This window comes from Mustela lutreola, chromosome 14 (assembly GCF_030435805.1).
Source record: "Mustela lutreola isolate mMusLut2 chromosome 14, mMusLut2.pri, whole genome shotgun sequence".
NCBI lineage: Eukaryota > Metazoa > Chordata > Mammalia > Carnivora > Mustelidae > Mustela > Mustela lutreola.
Window position 1 is genome coordinate 16,588,264 of NC_081303.1, and position 20,016 is coordinate 16,608,279.

The window sequence follows — 20,016 nt, forward strand, 5'->3', positions numbered from 1 at the left end:
CTAAATTCATATCTTTCAATAGTTACCCTGAATGTTAATGGGTTAAATGCCCCTGTCAAAAGACACAGGGTATCAGAATGGATAAAAAACCAAAACCCACTATATGTTGCCTACAAGAAACTCATTTTAAATCCGAAGACACCTCCAGATTTAAAGTGAGGGGGTGGAAAAGAATTTACCATGCTAATGGACATCAGAAGAAAGCAGGAGTGGCAATCCTTATATCAAATCAATTAGATTTTAAGCCAAAGACTATAATAAGAGATGAAGAAGGACACTATATCATATTCAAACGATCTGTCCAACAAGAAGATCTAATAATTTAAAATATCTATGCTCCTAACGTGGGAGCAGCCAACTATATAAACCAACTAAAAACAAAATCAAAGAAACACATCAACAATAATACAATAATAGTAGGGGACTTTAACACTCCCCTCACTGAAATGGACAGATCATCCAAGCAAAAGATCAACAAGGAAATAAAGGCCTTAAATGATACACTGGACCAGATGGACATCACAGATATATTCAGAACGTTTCATCCCAAAGCAACAGAATACACATTCTTCTCTAGTGCACATGGAACATTCTCAAAAATAGATCACATCCTCGGTCCTAAATCAGGTCTCAACCAGTATCAAAAGATTGGGATCATTCCCTGCATATTTTCAGACCACAATGCTCTGAAGCTAGAACTCAACCACAAGAAGAAATTTGGAAAGAACCCAAATACATGGAGACTAAACAGCATCCTACTACAGAATGAATGGGTCAACCAGGAAATTAAAGAAGAATTGAAAAAATTCAAAGAAACAAATGATTATGAAAACACAACGGTTCAAAATCTGTGGGACACAACAAAGGCAGTCCTGAGAGGAAAATATATAGCGGTACAAGCCTTTCTCAAGAAACAAGAAAGGTTTCAGGTACACAACTTAACCCTACACCTAAACAAGCTGGATAAAGAACAAGAAAGAAACCCTAAACCCAGCAGGAGAAGAGAAATCATAAAGATCAAAGGAGAAATCAGTGAAATAGAAACAAACAAAAAAACCAATAGAACAAATCAATGAAACTAGGAGCTGGTTCTTTGAAAGAATTAATAAGATTGATAAACCCCTGGCCAGACTTATCAAAAAGAAAAGAGAAAGGACCCAAATAAATAAAATCATGAATGAAAGAGGAGAGATCACAACTAATACCAAAGAAATACAGACAATTATAAGAACATACTATGAGCAACTCTATGCCAACAAATTTGACAATCTGGAAGAAATGGATGCATTCCTAGAGACATATAAATTACCACAACTGAACCAGAAGAAATAGAAAACCTGAACAGACCCATAACCAGTAAGGAGATTGAAACAGTCATCAAAAATCTCCAAACAAACAAAAGCCCAGGGCCAGATGGCTTCCCAGGGGAATTCTACCAAACATTTAAAGAAGAACTAATTCCTATTCTCCTGAAACTGTTCCAAAAAATAGAAACGGAAGGAAAACTTCCAAACTCATTTTATGAGGCCAGCATCACCTTGATCCCCAAACCAGACAAGGATCCCATCAAAAAACAGAACTACAGACCAATATCCTTGATGAACACAGATGCGAAAATTCTCACCAAAATACTAGCCAATAGGATTCAACTGTACATTAAAAGGACTATTCACCACGACCCAGTGGGATTTATTCCAGGGATGCAAGGTTAGTTCAACATCTGCAAATCAATCAACACATTATATAACGTGATACAACCTAAAGGAAAGAACAAGAACCATATGATACCCTCAATAGATGCTGAAAAAGCATTTGACAAAGTACAGCCATCCCTTCCTGATCAAAACTCTTCAAAGTATAGGGATAGAGGGCACATACCTCAATATTATCAAAGCCATCTATGAAAAATCCACCACAAATATCATTCTCAATGGAGAAAAACTGAAAGCTTTTCCGCTAATGTCAGGAACACGGCAGGGATGTCCATTATCACCACTGCTATTCAACATAGTACTAGAAGTCCTAGCCTCAGCAATCAAACAACAAAAGGAAATTAAAGGCATCCAAATCGGCAAAGAAGAAGTCAAATTATCACTCTTGGCAGATGACATGATACTGTATGTGGAAAACCCAAAAGACTCCACTCCAAAACTGCTAGAACTTGTACAGGAATTCAGTAAAGTGTCAGGATATAAAATCAACGCACAGAAATCAGTTGCATTTCTCTACACCAACAACAAGACAGAAGAAAGAGAATTAAGGAGTCAATCCCATTTACAACTGCACCCAAAACTATAAGATACCTAGGAAGAAACCTAACCAAAGAGGCCAAGAAACTATACTCAGAAAACTATAAAGTACTCATGAAAGAAACTGAGGAAGACGCAAAGAAATGGAAAAATGTTCCATGCTCCTGGATTGGAAGAATAAATATTGTGAAAATGTCTATGCTACCTAAAGCAATCTACACATTTAATGCGATTCCTATCAAAATATCATCCATTTTTGTCCAAAGAAATGGAACAAATAATCCTAAAATTTATATGGAACCAGAAAAGACTTCGAATAGCCAAACGAATATTGAAAAAGAAAGCCAAAGTTGGTGGCATCTCAATTCCGGACTTCAAGCTCTATTACAAAGCTGTCATCATCAAGACAGCATGGTGCTGGCACAAAAACAGACACATAGATCAATGGAACAGAATAGAGAACCCAGAAATAGACCCTCAACTCTATGGTCAACTAGTCTTCAACAAAGCAGGAAAGAATGTCCAATGGAAAAAAGACAGGCTCTTCAATAAATGGTGTTGGGAAAATTGGACAGCCACATGCAGAAAAATGAAATTGGACCATTTCCTTACAGCACACACGAAAATAGACTCAAAAGGGATGAAGGACCTCAATGTGTGAAAGGAATCCATCAAAATCATTGAGGAGAACACAGGCAGCAACCTCTTCGATCTCAGCTGCAGCAACTTCTTCCTAGGAACAACGCAAAAGGCAAGGGATGCAAGGGCAAAAATGAACTATTGGGATTTCATCAAGATCAAAAGCTTTTGCACAGCAAAGGAAACAGTTAACAAAACCAAAAGACAACTGACAAAATGGGAGAAGATATGTGCAAACGATGTATCAGAAAAGGGCTAGTGTCCAAAATCTATAAAGAACTTAGCAAGCTCAACACCTAAAGAACAAATAATCCAATCAAGAAATGGGCAGAGGACATGAACAGACATTTCTGCAAAGAAGACATTCAGATGGCCAACAGACACAAGAAAAAGTGCTCCATATCACTCGGCATCAGGGAAATACAAATCAAAACCACAATGAGATATCACCTCACACCAGTCAGAGTGGCTAAAATTAACAAGTCAGGAAATGACAGATGCTGGCGAGGATGTGGAGAAAGGGGAACCCTCCTACACTGTTGGTGGGAATGCAAGCTGGTGCAACCACTCTGGAAAACAGCATGGAGATTCCTCAAAATGTTGAAAATAGAACTACCCTATGACCCAGCAATTGCACTACTGGGTATTTACCCTAAAGATACAAACGTAGTGATCCGAAGGGGCACATGTACCGCACGTTTATAGCAGCAATGTCTACAATAGCCAAACTATGGAAAGAACCTAGATGTCCATCAACAGATGAATGGATAAAGAAGATGTGGTATATATACAAAATGGAATACTATGCAGCCATCAAAAGAAATGAAATCTTGCCATTAGCGACGACATGGATGGAACTAGAGGGTATCATGCTTAGCGAAATAAGTCAACTGGAGAAAGATAACTATCATATGATCTTTCTGATATGAGGAAGTGGAGATGCAACATGGGGGGTTAAGGGGGTAGGAGAAGAATGAAGGAAACAAGATGGGATTGGGAGGAAGACAAACCATAAATGACTCTTAATCTCACAAAACAAACTGAGGGTTGCCGGGGGGAGGGGGGTTGGACAAAGGAGGGTGGGGTTATGGACACTGGGGAGGGTATGTGCTATGGTGAGTGCTGTGAAGTGTGTAAACCTGGCGATTCACAGACCTGTACCCCTGGGGATAAAAATATATTATATGTTTATAAAAAATAAAAAAATAAATCATAAAAAAATCTGAATAATTAAAAAAAAGGTATTTGCTGTGGGTTTTACATAGATGGATTTTATGAAGTTGAGAAATGTTCCCTCTATCCCTATACTTTGAAGAGTTTTAATCAGGAAAGGATGCTATATTTTGTCAAATGCTTTTTCTGCATCAATTTAGAGGACCATGTGGTTCTTCTCTTTTCTCTTATTGATTTGTTCTATTACATTGATTGACCAGAGGCATTTTTCAAAGTGCTACAACAAACAATCCTAAAATCTGTATGGAACCAAAAAAAACTCCGAAAAGCTAAGGAAATGCTGAAAAAGAAAAAGAGTTGGGGGGCATCACATTGCCTGATTTCAAGCTTTATTACAAAGTTCTGATCACCAAGATGGCATGGTACTGGCACAAAAACAGATACATAGACGAATGGAACAGAGTAGAGAGCCCAGATATGGGTCCTCAACTTTATAGTCAAATTATCTTCGACAAAACAGGAAAAAATATCCAGTGGAAAAAAGACAGTCTCTTCAATATAGGGTGCTGGGAAAATTGGACAGCTATGTGTAGAAGAATGAAACTCAACCATTCTCTTACACCAAACACAAAGATACACTCAAAATGGCTGAAAGACCTCAATGTGACACAGGAATCCATCAAAATCCTGGAGGAGAACATAGGCAGAAACCGGCCACAGCAACGTCGTTCAAGACACGTCTCCAAAGGCAAAGGAAACAAAAGTGAAAATAACTTTCGGGACTTCATCAAGATAAGAAGCTTCCGCACAGCAAAGGAAAGAGTCAACAAAATAAAGAGGTAACCCTTAGAATGGGAGAGAATATTCGCAAATGACACTACAAAGAGCTGATATCCAAGATCTATAAAGAACTTCTTGAACTCAACACCCCCCAAAATAGAAAATCATGTCAAAAAATGGTCAGAAGACACGGTCACTTCTCCAATGAAGACATACAAATAGTTAGCAGACACATAAAAAAAGTTCATCATCATTAGCCATCAGGGAAAATAAAATCAAAACCACATTGAGATACCAGTTTACAGCAGTTAGAATGGCAAAGATTAACAAGGCAGAAAACAACAAATGTTGGAGAGGATGTGGAGAAACAGGAACCCTCTTACATTGTTGGTGGGAATGCAAGCTGGTGCAACTACTTTGGAACACAGTGTGGAGATTCCTCAAAAAATTAAAAACAGACTACCCTATGACCCAGCAATTGCACTACTGGGTATTTACCCCAAAGATACAGATGTAGTGAAAAAAAGGGCCATATGTACTCCAATGTTCATAGCTGCCATGTCTATAATAGCCAAACTGTGGAAAGAGCTGAGATGTCCTTCAACAGATAAATGGATAAAAAAAGATGTGGTCCATATATACAATGGAATACTACTCAGCCATCAGAAAGGATGAATACCCAACTTTTGCATCAACATGGATGGGACTGGTGGAGATTATGCTGAGTGAAATAAGTCAAGCAGAGAAAGTCAATTATCATATGGTTTCACTTACATGTGGTACATAAGGAATAACATGGAGGATATTAAGAGAAGGAAAGGAAAAGTGAATTGGGGGAAATCGGAGCAGGAGACGAACTATGAGATACTCTGGACTCTGAGAAACAAACAGGGTTTCGGAGGGGAAGGGGGTGGGGGTTGGGTGAGTCTGGTGGTGGGTATTATGGAGGGCACATATTGCATGGAGCACTGGGTCTGCTGCATAAACAATGAATGCTGGAACACTGAAAAGAAAGAAAATAAAATAAATGGAAAAAGACCCTAATGATGTATTTTATGGTGACTAACATGATACAATAAAAAAAAAGTTCATATAAAACAAACAAATAAATGTATAAAATAGCTAGGAAAACATTTAAAAGGAAAAGCTATAAGGGAGGAATTGCTGTTTCAGACACCAATACCTACTATGAGGCCCCTATATCAAATTGCATAGTATCGATAAGTGAACACAGAGACTATAAGAATAGACTATAAAACCTAGAAGCAAATTCAAACACATATGGAAATTTAGTACAGGACAAAGGTGGCACCTTGGGTCACTGGGGGATGGTCTTGTAAATAAATGATGCTAACACAACTGGGAAGCCATTTAGGAAAAAATGAAATTGGGCTCATATTTCACACCATACATTTAGGGATCTGATTATAAAACACAAAACCACACACATGCCAGGAAACAACATAGGTGAATTCCTCTTTTAACCTTGATGTAAGAAAAAGCTTACCATGACTAAAAATCCACAGGCAATAAAAAGACTGATAAATTTGACTACATAAAAATTAAAAAAAATTTATGTGGCAAAAGATACTATAAAGAAAATTAAAGGAAAACTGAAAAAACTGGGAGAAAATCTGCAACACAATCATATCATACACTGAATGTATCCCAACTGAAGAGACAATGTTAATAACTAAAGTCTAACTTTATTTAAACATAGGCAATAACAACTACATTATTTAATGATTAACAGGGATTTTAACACATACCTCAATTTAAAAATGTTAAAATGTTAAAAAACAAATGGTCCACAAAACATTCTTCTTTCCTTCTGGAAATTTTATGATACACTGTAACCATTAACCAATTGTTTACTATTAAACTTAAATGGCCAATTGACACAAACAGTTCTGAGACTGTTCTTTCATCACTAATTAACACTGGGGTGGCAGGTATTGGGGATAATATTCATTTAGCCTTCCGAGTTTTCTGGGTGGATTTGATGACCTTGCCAACTCCAGCTGCCTTCTTGTCCAAAAAAATGAAAGAATATCTTAAGTGACTATACAGACTTACTGAAAATGAGAAATTTCCTTGAGATCTTGTTTTATCTAAGTAATGTGTGTACATTTTATATCCTATTTCACAATTATATATCTATGTTTGTTTACCTATAAAATGATTTTTAGAGCTACTTCTAGATGCACCATATTCATCTTATGGTTTTTCATATATTCTTTTTTATTAAATTTTAATTTTCTTTCTTTTTTACTTTCTTAAGGATTTATTTATTTGTGGGGGGAAGAGAGAGAGAGAGAGAGAATGAGCAGGGAGACGGGCAGAGGGAAAGGTAGAAAGAGGTGGAGGGAGAAGCAAACTCCCCACTGAACATGGAGCTGACCAGAACCCCGAATTCATGATCCAAGCCGGAGTCAGATGCATAACCAGTTGAGCCACCCAGGCACTCTGGGCTTCTCAGGTTTTCTTGCATGTATCATGTATGCCACTGTTGCCAGGGATATAAGGCCCTCAGTTTGATAAGCCATTAAAAAAACAATAAAAAAACTTTAAAACAATTCAATGATATGGTAAAATTTTCATTATAGAACATTAACTGAAAAAGAAGTACAGAAACCACATGTATGGCTGTTTTTTGGTTCCAAATAAGATGTAAGAAGATGTAATTTTTCTAACGTAACAATTTTAAAAGGTTAGGTAAACTGAAAAGCTGTACTTATAAAGAGTCATGGAAGTAAAAAGGACTGAATGAACTAAATCAGAGAGCTACTCAGAGAACAGGTTCTCAAAAAAAATTTAAAAAGAGAGAGAGAGAGAACAAGCTCTCTCCTGATGCTTTCTTACCTAGGGGTATTTGTTGATTCTGTGTAAATGCTAAAGATTAAGAGTGGCTCAAATAAAATGATGACACTGGGAAAAATAAAATCAGCAAAACTTTTGGAGGTTGTTTGGGATTGGCTCAACAAATGAAAAATTTCAAAAGTCCCAAATACAAAGTGCTATTTTCCCACATGGTTTAACTTCTGAATTCAAAGGCCGTGTGGGAAATCATAGTTTTTAAAAGAACACATAGGAATCTGTTATCTTGCAATATTTGAGAGAGACAGCCCTGCTTGAGGAAGGGGGCCTACCTCAAACAATAAATCTCAGCATAAACACATTTGCCAAAATTTGGAAGCAGTGTGAGACAGGATGCTAGAGAAAAAGCTCAAAGCAGACACAATCAGATTAAGTCTTCATCAGTCTTTCAAGGCAGGCAGGCAGAGACCCATAGGCTCACAAGCAACAGCCTAAGAAGCTTTCCCCAGATATGTAGGAAAGCAGAGGTATAACTAGAGCTACAACACGGCACCAACCCAGCTTACTTCCTCATTGGCCTGAGGTGATCAGCTCCTCAATCAGTATCTCAGGGAGGATCAGGAGTGCCCTCTCTTGGGGGAAAATAACACTGACTTCAGTCTTCATTCTTCTTTATACACAATGTGCAACATACCATAAAAAAATTATGAGATATAGCTTTTCCTTTTCTTTTAGTGAATAGTTCAGTTTTAAGACCATAGGTAAGGCTGAATGAAGCAGGTGTCTATAGGAGTGGAAAGGTAAAGAAGAGGAGAGAAGTCATGGTATAGAGCAAGGTATTAGAGACTAACCAGGATGATGAGGGTGACCACTGGGAATGGCAGCAGCCTAATGTGAGGTATCAGGGCTCATGTGGGTTGAGGAAGATGTACAGACAAAAGATGGTCTGGGACAAAGTATCAGAGTCCAAGTGGAATGAAGAAGATATCCTTAAAAGGATTGGAAAGAGGGGGGCCTGGCTGGTTCTGTCGGTTAAGGACTTGCCTTCCACTCAGGAATCCCTGCTCAGAGGGGAGCTGCTTCTCCCTCTCACTCTGCTGCTCTCCCCACTTGTGCTCTCTTGTGCTGTCAAATAAATAAATAAATAAATAAAATCTTAAAAAAAAAAAAAGGTTGGCAAGGTATTGGATGTTGAAGCCTAAGCTGACTGAGGAAGGCATTCACATGGGAAAGTAAACCATCTCAGAGTGTCAGCGATCATCCTCCAGGAAAGTGGTGTGAGCAAATTCTCAGAACTTCAGTATGATGAGGGCACCCATGCAGGACAGGGGGTGGCAAGAGCAATGAGAGACTGGTTACACACTGGGAGATTGATTAAGTAAGTAATTATGAGAAGATAACAAGAGCTAAACATCTCACTGTCAGAGAAAGAGAGTTACAAATATAGAAAAATTGAATGAATCTTGTGGTATTCAACTGGAAATAGAGGTATTGGCATGAACTTATGGTAAACACAAACACAGCACACAAAGAAAAATGAACATAGATATGTGTGTGTGTGTGTGTGTGTGTGTGTGTGTAAGAGGATCTGGGACGAGTGATAGCCCAACAGCAATGAGCACACCTATTACTCAGATCTTGGTTTCTAAATACCATTCTCTACTAAAATGAACCACATATCTTTGGAGAAACTGCTGTTTCCATGGCTAGGGAAGGGAGAAGTTCAAGGTGAACTGGAATTCTTGTTATGCCAAAAAGTGTGAAAATTCCCAATGAATTATAAGAGCATATATAAAAAAGAGGAGCCAGACTAAAGGGCTCTCACTGGACAAACCTGGAATAATTTGAGTATAAACTTAAAAAATGATAACAGTATATTATAATATTAAATAGAATAGGGAACTATGAATCCAAACTGATGTAAATAAAAGCACGAGTTAAAGTTTTGATGACAACAGGATATTTATGTATCCTTAAGTATCTTTCCAACAAAACAGTAATGTATTACAAAGGGACAAAAGTAACTTTACTATGGAGAATCGTGGCACATAACACCCTAACCAAGTGATCAAAATAAACATCAGTAATGGGGCAAATGGAAAGTATGTGCTATCAGATAGGTTCCAATAAGGATACAGTATCACTTCTACAATACCCCTCTTACAGATGCATAACGTAAACATAACCAGGAGAAAACATCAGACAAAATCCCAACGAGAAACAGTCTAAAAAAAATTGGTCTGTGTGATTCTAAACTGAATGCTTTTGTTATAAAAGACCCTCTAGGGCAACACATGGGTGGCTTAATCAGTTGAGCCTCTGACTCTTGGTTTCAGCTCAGGTCATGATCTCAGGATCCTGGGATGGAGCCCTGAGTTGGTCTCTGTGCCCACTGGGAGTCTGCTTGTCTCCCTCGCTCTCTGCCCCTCCCCACTCTACTGTTCTCTAAAACAGAATGAATAAGCACTGCCTCTAGCTCGTTGAGCTCCAGCCCAAGGAAAAGGGGGTAAGTAAGGAGGTTTCTGTACCATGGCTTTTACAAATCAGACTGCCTGCAAATTGACCAATGGTAAAGCATGGAGGAACCAACTGGCTATAAAAGCCGCTCCCAAGAGTGCGCCCTCTACTGGAGGGGTGAAGAAACTTCATCAGTACAGACCTGGTACTGTGGCAATCCATGAAATTAGACGTTATCAGAAGTCCACTGACCTGATCGGCAAATTGCCTTTCCAGCGTCTGGTGTATGTAATTGTTCATGATTTCAAAACACATCTGTGCTTCCAGAATGCAGCTAGTGGTGCTTTGTAGGGGGCAAGTGGGGCCTATGTGGTGGGCCTCTTTGAAGACACCATCCTGTGTGCTATCCATGCCAAATGTGTCATGGTCACACTGGAAGACCTCCAGCTAGCACACCACACACATGCAGAATATGCTTAAGAATCCACTATGATGGAAAACATGTCATTCTTTAAAAAAAAAAATTATCTTCTTCTTGTTATTGGTAGTTCTGAATGTTAGGTATTTTTTTGCATAGGGTCAAAAGGTAACTATGAATATGATTGCAAACGGAAAAATAGGGGACAGAAATGAGGTATCGGTGGTTTTTCCATTTTCAATTGTGTGTCAATTTTTAATATAAATGCAGGGACATAAAGCATTAATGCAAGTCAAAATGTTTCAGTAAAACATTCTGTTTTATAAAGTTTCAGTTCAACTTTATAACAATTATAAATAAATCTGTTAAATTTTTCTGGATAATGCCAGCATTTGGATTTTTTAAAAACAAGTAGATTTCTTTTTGACAGCAACTAAATGGTGTTTGTAGCATTTTTATCATACAGATCATTTGTTATACATTTCTGAGTTGTCCCACATGCAAGTACATGTAGTGTTTAATGTGTCTGTCTTCTGTGCTATTCCTATAAGTTTGCTATTAAAGCACATGAAACTATCAAAAATAGAATGAATAAATCTTAAAAAAAAAAAAAAAAGACCCTCAAGGGCCAACTGGCAAAATTTAAATAATATATCAAGGTTAGATGACGGTAATAACATTCCAATCATGACAGTTGTATTGTGGTTATATAGCAGAATGTCCTTGTTTGTATAGGCGTGATAGGGCATAATGTTGGCAAAATACTCTTCTAGTTCAAGGTTTAAGGTTCAAACACACTCTTGTTTGTATACATTTAGATTGTTTCAAAATAAAAAATTATTGAAATATGGAGACAAGTGGGAAATTGTGATCCATAAACAATAAAGAAGAGCCAAAAGCAGCAGTCTCAGAGATGATTCTAGTATTTATTCTTTATTTTTAAAAGATTATTTTTTTATTTGACAGCAAGAGGGAGAGAGGGACAGCAAGAGAGCAAACACAAGCAGGGGGAATGGGAGAGAAAGAAGGGGCTTCTCACTGAGCAGGGAGCCTGATGTGGGGTTCAATCCCAAGACTTTGGGATCATGACCCTCTGAGCTGTAGGCAGACGCTTAACAATGGAGCCACACAGGTGCCCCAGATTCAGCTATTTAAGTTAAGAAAAATAACTTTAAAATAATTATTGCAAATACATAAAAAAAAGAAAAAAAGATGTAAAATTTCAACATAAAAAGCGATTAGGTAAAGTTAATCAAATGGTCATTCTAAAACTGAAAATTACAATGTTTTTAATTAAGAACTCAATGTAATTAAGAACTTAACAGCAGAAGATAAGATTGTTAAAGGCAAAGATGGGTCAACAAAAATTATCCAAACTGGAGCACTTAGAGAACTACGAAGCAAAATAAAACAATAAAAATAAAAGAGAATATATGATTTTTAGAATATATGCCAAATGGTCCCAAATATGAGAAACTATACTTCCAGATAAGAGAAAAGAATGGAGCAGAATATCTGAAGACATCACAGTGAAAAATTTTGCAAAATCAAGAAAAGATATGTCAAAAGGTTCAGTGGACCTCAAGCAGAGTTAAATAACGGCACCTACTCAGTCACTGCTAGAAAATGATATATATTGGGAAAATCTTAATTGCTGTCAGACCAAAAGACATCATCAACAGGGTAAGAACAGTAAGAGTTACAGCTAACTTCTAAGAAGAAAATATGAGAGCTAGCAGAAAATGGAATGACAGCTCTGAAGGGCAGAAAGAAGAAAGTGGCCAACATAGAATTCTCTATCAAGCAAAATTATCTTTTTAAACAATAAGTGAAATAGACATATTCAGAGAACTAAAGCTGAGGTTACCTATCATTAGAAGTCAATATTAGAAGAAATACTAAAGTAAGTTCTGCAGGCAAAAGAAAAATGATACCAGATGAAATCAGGAAAGTGCAAGAAGGAATGAAAAAAAATCAAAAAGAAGTAATGAAAAAGCATCATTTATGTGCACAAAGATAAAAGACTTGACTGTTCAATGCCAAAACTGTATCCTGTGACATATGTAGCAAATACAGAAGTAAAAATATATCACAATTATAGCAACATAAGCAGAAAAAAATAAACAGAATTGTACTGTTTTAAGATTTTTACATAGTTCACAAGGAGGCAAAAGCATTAATTTAAGGCAGACTGTAATAAGATACTATTTTGTCATTCCTAGCACAACCACTAAAAGAATGATCATAAAAGGAATAGCAAATGCCCATTAAACAAGGCAAAATGAAATCATAAAAACATACATACATAAAAATGCGGAAAAATTTGGGAATGGAAAAGCAGAGAAACATAAAGCAGGTGAAACAGAAAACAAAGATGGCAAATTAAATGGAGTAATACCACTAACTACATTAAATGTAAATAAACTTTGCCATTAAAAGATAAAGATCTGAATAAAAACCAAGACCTACATGCTATTTACAAGAAACACACTTTAAATATACAGACATAGTGTTAATGAACTGAATTATGTTCCCCTCAAATTTGTTAAGTTGAAGCCCTTATCCCCAGTGTAACTGTATGGAGGCAGGGCCTTTTTGGTGGTAATTAAGGTTAAATGAGGTTACAGGAGCATGGCCTTGATCCAACAGGGCTGTTGTCCTATTAGAAGCAGAGGAGACACCAGAGACCTCTCTGTGAGCACACAGAAGAAAGGCCATGTGAGGACAAATGTGAGGACACAACTTTCTGCAATCCACTACTAGAGGTCACACTAGAAACCAACTGTGTCAGACCTCTACAAGCCTCCAGAGAAACTATACTTCCAGATATCTCTATCTCTCTGTCAAATAAATAAATAAAATCTTTAAAAAAAATTTAAAGGACAGAAAAAATATGTAAGGCAAACACTATCCAAAGAAAAATTGATATAACTACATAACACTGAACAAAGTATATTTTAAGACACTAAAAATTATTAGAATTTAAAATAGCTACTTCTTACTGATAAAAGGGTCAATTCAACAAGTTCTTAAATTTTTATCTAATAACATAGTTTGAAGGTTTATGAAAAGGAACATAATCAAAAGAAAGAAAATAAATAAATCATAATTGGAAATTTTAAGACAATCTCTCAGTAACTGACACCCCTATCTTACACCACACACAAAAATCAACTCAAAATGGATTAATGACCTGAAACCAGAAAACCTCAAAAGAAAACATGGGGGGGTAAACTCCTTGACATCGGTCTTGTCAATATGTTTTACTATTATTTTTGTTGTTGTAAGGACTGATATTTCCATGTACTTTAATTTTGGAGCTGCAACTAGACATGCTCCCCTCTCCAATTTAATGGTCTTTAATATTTCCTATGGATCAGTAGGATTTTTAACATCACATGATGTTAAAAATTTTTGATCCAATGAGATAAAAAAATCAAGAATAAATGATAGTATATTATTTTTACCCCTATTTTCATACATTCTATTGTTGTTTCTCTCTCCCTTATTAAAAGATTTTCTTTATTTGGCAGAGAGATACAGAGCACATGTAAGCAGAGCAGCAGGCAGAGGAAGAGGGAGAAGCAGGCTCTCTGCTGAGCAGGGAGCCCAATGCAAGGCTCAATCCCAGGACCTGGAATCATTACCCAAGCCAAAGGCAGTCACTTAACCAACTAAGCCACCCAGGTGCCCTTGTTGTTTCTCTTCTTTATGTTCCAAGTTCCCTTCTGTTATCATTCCCTTTCTCTTTAAAGAACTTCCACTTAGCCATTCTTTTAGAGTAGATCTGTGGGTGACAAATATTTGCTCTGCATTTTTCTTCATCTGAGAATGTCTTTTTTTCACCTTTATTCCTAAAAGATATTTTCATTGGGTATAGAATTCTGAGTTGACAGCTTTTCTTTCAGCACCTGAAAAATGTATTGCCTATTTCTTCTGGCCTCCACGAAAAACCATCTGAATCACTGTTTCCCTACAGAAATAACATATTCTTTCCTACTAGCTGCTTTCAATGTTTTCTTCTCTTTAATTTTTGAAAGTTTGATTTTGACATGTTCAGCACAGAATTTTTCAGATTTATCTGTTTGGTTTTGCTTAGCTTCTTTAATCTGTAATGTCACTCCTCAAATTGGGAAGTTTTCTGCATTATTCTTTGAATATTTTTCAGCTTCACAGTGTTTTTCTTCTCTTTCTGGGACTCAGATGACAAAAAAATCCTAAATCTTCTGTAACTGTCTGGAAACTCTGTTGATTTCTGTTCCATCTATCTTCTCTTAGTTTTTTAAATTAGATAATTTCCACTGATAGAACTTCAAGTTCATGGATTCTTTTCTCTGTCATCTCCATTATGGTATTGAGCCCATTCAGTGAATTTTTATTTCAGTTATTTTCTCTTCAGTTCTACAATTTTCATTTAGTTCTTTTTTATATCTTCTATTCCTTTGCTTAGGAATAAATTTAACAAAAGACGTGTAAGACTTATACACTAGAAACTACAAGACATCACTGAAAGAAATTAAACAAGCCCTAAGTAAATGAAAAGGCATTCCATGGATGAGATGACTTAATATTTTAAAATGGCACTACTCCCCAAATTGATCTACAGATTCAATGCAATCCCTATACAAATCTCAGCTGCTTTTTGTTTTGCGGAAATAAGTAAGCTGATTCTAAAATTCATTGCAAATCCAAGGGCCTAGAATAGCGAAAACCACCTTGAAAGAAAAGAATAAAGTCAGAGAGCTTACACTTCTCAGTTTCAAAACCTACTACAAAACCATAGTAATCAAGAACCAAGAAAATCAGAACTTGAATGAGCAAAGGCAATGAATGTACACCAAACACAAGGTGACTCAGATGTTAGAATTATCTGACAAGGATTTTAAAGTAGTAGTCATAAAATATTTCAATGAGCATTCTTGAAATACATGAGAAAAGGAATCTCAGCAAAGGAATAAATCTAACAAGAGAAGTGTACTGGCATAAGGATAGACATATCAACCAAGGGAAGAGAAGTGAAAATCTAGAAATTCATCTTCATATTTATGGTCTGACAACTTTTGGAAAGGGTGCTACAACAATTCAATGGGGGGAAAGGAATGGTCTTTTCAACCAATGACAATGAAACAAATGGAGATCCACATATAAAAGAGTAAAGGTGGACCTCTACCTCACATCATACGCAACTCAAAATTAATCAAAAACGTAAATGTAAGAGATAACATTATGTAAAACTCTTAGAAGAAAAAGGCTTAATCACTATGATCTCCGATTAAACATGTTTCTTTCTTTCTTTCTTTTTTTTTAAAGATTTTATTTATTATTTGACAAACAAATCACAAGTAGGCAGAGAGGCAGGCAGAGAGAGAGAGGAGGAAGCAGGCTCCCTGCTGAGCAGAGAGCCCGGTTCAGGGCTTGCTCCCAGGACCCTGGGATCATGACCTGAGCTGAAGGCAGAGGCTTTAACCCACTGAGCCACCCAGGCGCCCCGATTAAACAAGTTTCTTAAAATGACATCAAAAACACAAACAAAAGAAAAACTAGATATACTGTGCTTCATCAAAATTGAAACTTTTTGTGTTTCAAAGGATACTATTATGCCAGTAAAAAGACAATCCAGTGAATGGAAGAACATATTTGCAAATCATGTACCTGATAAGGGCTTTCTTTCATAATATATAATAAATCTCACAACTCAATAATAAAGAGACAACCAAATTCTTAAAATAGGGACTTTTTTTTTTTAACTTTTTTCCATATGGATTTTTAAATTTAAATTCAATTAGCTAACATATACTACATCATTTTCAGATATAGTATTCAACGATTCATCAGTTGCATATAACACCCACACCCAGTGCTCATCACATCTTGTGCCCTCCTTAATGCCCATCACCCAGTTACCCCATCTCCCCACACAACCTCCCCTTCCACAATGCTCAGTTTGTTTCCCAGAGTCAATAGACTTTCATGGTTTATCCCCCTCTCTGATTTTTTTTCTCATTCAGTTTTCCCTCCCTTCCTCTAGACATAGTTAATATTAATCTGCTCTAGCTGTTTGAGGTATAGAGACTACCTATAGAAACTAACCTAGTCCCTTTTCTTTGGGGGGGGGGGTCCCTCTGAATGATGGCTGCAGAATTTAGGGAGATTAAAAGAAAACTGCCAAAAACAAAATAAAAGGTCTGATTCAGTCAGTTACCTCATTTATCCTACTACTAATACCATCACCTAAGCAAGGTCCCCAACCTACTCCCTTGTACTCACACCGTTCAGGCTTCTGTTATGACATATTTTCCCTTTGAGGTTACCAATACTGGTCCTTTCAAAGCAATTTCACCCAGATTAATATCTCAGAAGAGAGGATGGAAACAGGAGACACAAATGATGATTCACCTCAAAAGGGCTGGCCCTGAGTCCATGATATCCCTCAATAGATTTTGTTTCTAAAAAACCTTTATTGTGCTTTCTGTGGCCTTTTTTTCACCCAATTTAAAAAAAAAAAAAAGTGGGCATAGGATCTGAAAAGACATTTACCTTTCAAAGACCATACAAAAGTGGCGAATAAGCTGAGGAAAAGATCCTCACCGTCTTTAACAATTAGGACAATGACAATCAAAACCACAGTGAAATATGCTAAAATGGCTATGCTGTCAAGAATGTGGAAAAACTGGAACTCTCAAGCATTGCTGGTGGGACTGTAATATGGGGCAGTCTCTCTTAAAACCATAAATAATTTCTCAGAAAGTTAAACACAGAGTTAACGTATGATCCAGCAATTCTACCAAGTATATACCCAAGAGAAATGAAAACACATGTCTGTACGCCCATGTAAAATGTTTATAGCCACTTTATGCATAATAGCCAATATTCATTAAACTGAAGAGCAAAAACTAAAAAAACTCTATGTCCATCAGCAGGAGAATAAATTGTGGTATATGCATGAACATGATAAAAAAATTATACTGCAATAAAGAGCAAATGATGTATGTAACAAGATGTATGTATGTTATGTGGAGCATGTGTTATATTGAGCATAGTAAACCTGATCCAAAATAGTATGTATCTTACAAATATTTGAATTACAAGAAGAGGCATAATTAGTTGATGGCAATAAAAGTCAGAATAATAGTTCCCTCAGAGTGGGAGTGGGAGGATTGTTATTGATAGGAAGTTGCTTAAGGAAAGAAACCCACTAGTGGTGTGTGTGTATATTAAGTTGTGTCCTTAAGAATTTTGTACTGTATGTATCTCACTAAATGTATTTTATATGTCAATTCTTTTAAATAAAAAAGAAAAGCTAGTATAATACTTGCCAAGTATATCTTTTTATAATTTCTATTTTTATTTATTTTATTTTTTTTAAGTAATCTCTACACCCAACATGGGGCTCAAACTCATGACTCCAAGATCAAGAGTTGCATGTTCTACCACTGAGCCAGCCAGGTGCCCCAAACCGAATAGCTTTAAAATATGTTATATATGAGTAAGCAGAGAAAATAAAGATGAGAATAAAATGTACTCAAACTTTACAGTGGAGTGGTTAAGAGTTTGGGCTTTCTTTAGAGTCAGAATGACATGTTCAAATCTAAACTATGTCATTTATTAGTTCTAGGACTTCCCAACCTCCGGTTTCTTCACCAGTAAAATGCAGGTAACAATACACCTACATTATAGGACTGACGCAATGACTAAAAGAGACAAAACACATAAAATGCTTAGTACAAACAAAAACCAAAAACTGTTTTATAGTTTACCCCTCCCCCAACCCACACACATAACAGAATTATTGATAGTTTAACTTATTGCTTTATACTTTTCTTATGACTTTGTTTCTTTGTTTTCTGTCTTTTTTTCAGATAATGAAGAACTCTGAATTCAGATCTAGAAAGTTTAGAATTTGTCTTATGTTCAATGCAGTCATAGAGAATTTGAGGGTCAGTGACATAATGAACAGCAGTCTTGAGAAGTCTCTTTGGCAGTAATATTCTTGGTGGTCAGGAGCAGCGAGACAGCTTGAGGTGGAGAGGCTACTGTCCTTAATTTAAGACCCACAACACCCTATGAAATCTACACTTGTCATTACTGCTATACTTCTTTAAAAAATACATTTTCTATTTATTTCACAAAGCTACATAAGAGGAGATAGAATTTCATACTACGAAGATAGAATTTCTTTCTTTTTTTCAGATTCATTCATTTATTCGTTCATTTCACAGTACCTTTTTTTTTTTTTTAAACTGGGATGTAACTGACATATAGCATTATCTTAGTTTCAGGTATACAATATAATGGTTCAATATTTGTACATACTGTGAAATGATCACCAAAATAACTTTAGTTAACATCTTTTTTTTCCTTTTTAATTAAAAAAAAAAATTTATTTGACAGAGAGCAAGAGCACAAGCAGGGGGAGTGGCAGAGAGGGAGGGAGAAACAGACTCCCCACCGAACAGGAAGCCCAATGCGGGGGCTTGATCCCAGGACACTGAGATCACGAGCTGAGCCAAAGGCAGTCACTCAACCATCTGAGCAACGCAGGTACCCCCGAAATCTCATGTTTTTGAAATCTTTTACAACACATAGTCACCGAGGCATTCACAGAGAGGGCATGGTGCTCTCTGCCATTACGCAAACCGTAAGTTTATGTAATTTATAAATCACCAAGTCTCAAACATTTCAGTACAACTCAAAATATTTTCCACTTGGAACTGCATTAACACCTAGTATACCGTGTAAACACCTAACACCACAGATGCTCCCACTTCTCCCCCCAACCCTGCTGAGTTCCTTAACATTACTTCACAGTAAATCTGAAAAAATCTAGTAATAAGTCTTCAGCACTCAAATACTTTCAGTGCGCTTTGGGAGTAGTTTTAATCATTCTCCAGGGCTTCGAAGACCAAAATTGCTCAAGAGGTCTGTGGGGTGTGTGGGGGGGTATTCAACCCATATCCTAATTTCAAATATGGTTAAGAACCTAACTTCCAGAGTTGAACTAAAAATCAATACCAAGCAGTGGAAGAGACAAAACTGTGTCCATAATACTGCCAGATAACAAATGAAATCTATAAAGAATCTTCCTTAGAAATAAAATAAAAAGTTCCAATTCCATCAGTCACAGAACATAGAAATTGCAATGCAATAAAAGTACATAGGAGATATACTGACGGGTAAAAAATGAGAGAAAAACACGGAGCAGACTTTGACATATCTCTAATAACGACTCTGTTTCAGGCTAATGGTAAAAATTAGTCTTCAGATAGTTGATAACATCAGCCTGTCTCTGCTGGGTTAGTACCAAGATCTGTGGCCAAGCAAATACTTCTAATAAAATTGATTTTCTTTTTTGGCAACCAATAGGCCAGTCAATAATAATGTTGTTTAAGAAAGATTGAATCATGAGGGAGATGAACCCTTCTTTCCATTTATTATGTTTGTATTGTCTATATTTGAAAAGAGTTTTCAATAACGAAACCAAAG

General features: G+C 36.5%; 1 protein-coding gene and 1 pseudogene across 2 annotated transcripts in view; one reads left to right on the plus strand and one right to left on the minus strand.

Moving 5' to 3' along the window:
- Positions 1-20,016, minus strand: part of ACBD6 (acyl-CoA binding domain containing 6) — a 214,496-nt gene that overhangs the window by 76,018 nt on the left and 118,462 nt on the right. The window lies entirely within an intron of this gene.
- LOC131815188 (histone H3.3A-like) lies at positions 10,188-10,595 on the plus strand (annotated as a pseudogene).